Raw genomic sequence first — 1,953 nt, 5'->3', positions numbered from 1 at the left:
GTGTGGGATAGGTTAGGATGGGTTGTGTAGAAGTTTATGAATTTTGAATGTTTGTGGAAGTTAATGAATTTATGAATTTTTTGTTTCTTTTGGAGTTCAACTTGTGGTTTTTGTGTGTTTGTGGAGGTTTCAGGTTGAGAACATGTAGTCTTGGAAGTGTGTTCATTTTCTTCGTTTTGTAGGATTGTAATATTCATCTAATGGCTTTTGTTTGATTGTGAAAGTTTATGAACTTTGAATGTTGTTTGGTATGGGTTGAGATTAGTTATTCTTTTGGAGTTTAACTTATGGTCTTTGTGTGTTTGTAGAGGTTTCAAGTTGAGAAAATGTAGTCTTGGAAGTGTGTTGATTTTTTTTTTTTGGTTTTTGTTTTATAAGATTGTTACTCATTTCTTTGTTTTGTAGGATTGTAGGATTTTCTTTCTTTTATAGAATTGTATTGGTTTTTGTTTTATAAGATTGTTACTCATTTCTTTGTTTTGTAGGATTGTAGGATTTTCTTTCTTTTATAGAATTGTAGGATTTTCTTTGATTTGTAGGATTTGTAGGATTCACCTTATGGTTTTTGTTTGTTTTGTGTGATGTTGTTTGGAGATGATGTTGAAAATGTTGTTGGGGATGTTGTGTTGGAGATATGTGTTGCAGACGTCGTTGAGAGCTCTTTCTTCTATGTATTTGTGAAGACATTTATTTTTTAGACCATTTTGCCAACTTCTCTCTCTTTTGTTTAACAGAGAATACTATCAACTTTGTTAGTTTGTTTTGTTTCTTATGTGAATAATTTTTAGTTGCTTAACAATGTTATATATTTTAGATTATTCAGATCAAATTTAAAAAAATTAAAAATAAAAAAAATGACTATCTCCCGATGAAAAACGTTGGGTCCAGCTGTCGGGAGTTCAAATTCAGATTTTGAATTTCTGAAATTGAACTCCTGATGGCTTACTAACCGTTGGGATCTTGAAGAACTCCCGACGATGTCTATACATGTGTCAGGAGTTCCAAACTCCTGACGCCGCATAACAAACGTTGGGATTTATAAAAATTCTCAACGTTGTGTGTTGTCGTGTCGGAGTTGTACTCTGACGGATATATCCCCACCAAACTTTCGACGACTAGTTTGTCGTCGGGAGTGGATCTCCGGACGCATTTTTTACTATTTTTCAATGATTTGAAGCGTAAAAAAATGGGTGTTTTCTTCTAGTGATTGTTCTATCAAAGTTGAAATAATTAGGATTAAAATGATATAAACGCATTTATAATAAAGGAAAAATGCATGGAATTGCATTTATGTGATAAATTCATGAAAAAGTACTATTTTAAGTAGAAATTGTATCACTAACATACTTTAATGCAGGAATTGGGAGAATTTACTAAGTGTTGTAGACAAAGCCAATGCATGGAGCGTATGTTCGGCTAATTCGACGGATGGTATATACATTTGGCTCGTGCGATTAACATCAAATCACAACTTGCAAGCATGGACAACTGACAGGTGGCGTCTAAACGAGGCAGAATTGTAGGTGACTAACTCAAGGTATGGAATTTAATGCAGTCACATCACCAAGTGGCTAAGCTGATTGCTTATATAAGGAGAAGTTACTTATAGAAGTAAGAGTTAGACACTTAGAATATAGAGCTTAGAAAATCTGTAAATTCTTCATCTCTACCGATTGCAAGAAAGAAAAAAAAGGAACGATTGTCATCTCCCACCGTTGGTAACGAAGTGCTGCTAGAGGAAAGCTCGAGAACGTAGTTGTCAACAACAAGCACAAAAATGAGCCAAAGAGAACAAAAGATTGAACCTCGCGGCTTAACTCTTTTCCCTTACTTAGTATTTTCATTCATTGTCTTACTTGTTGAACTTGGATTCTATGTAACAAAACATATTTCTTTAATTCAATCTCCATTTCAACCATTTCCACATTTCCATCTATCGAATTACGCTAAGTT

Source organism: Benincasa hispida, chromosome 11 (genome assembly GCF_009727055.1).
Source record: "Benincasa hispida cultivar B227 chromosome 11, ASM972705v1, whole genome shotgun sequence".
Lineage (NCBI taxonomy): Eukaryota > Viridiplantae > Streptophyta > Magnoliopsida > Cucurbitales > Cucurbitaceae > Benincasa > Benincasa hispida.
The sequence above is the reverse complement of the archived record's forward strand: the minus strand, read 5'-3'. Positions refer to the sequence as shown.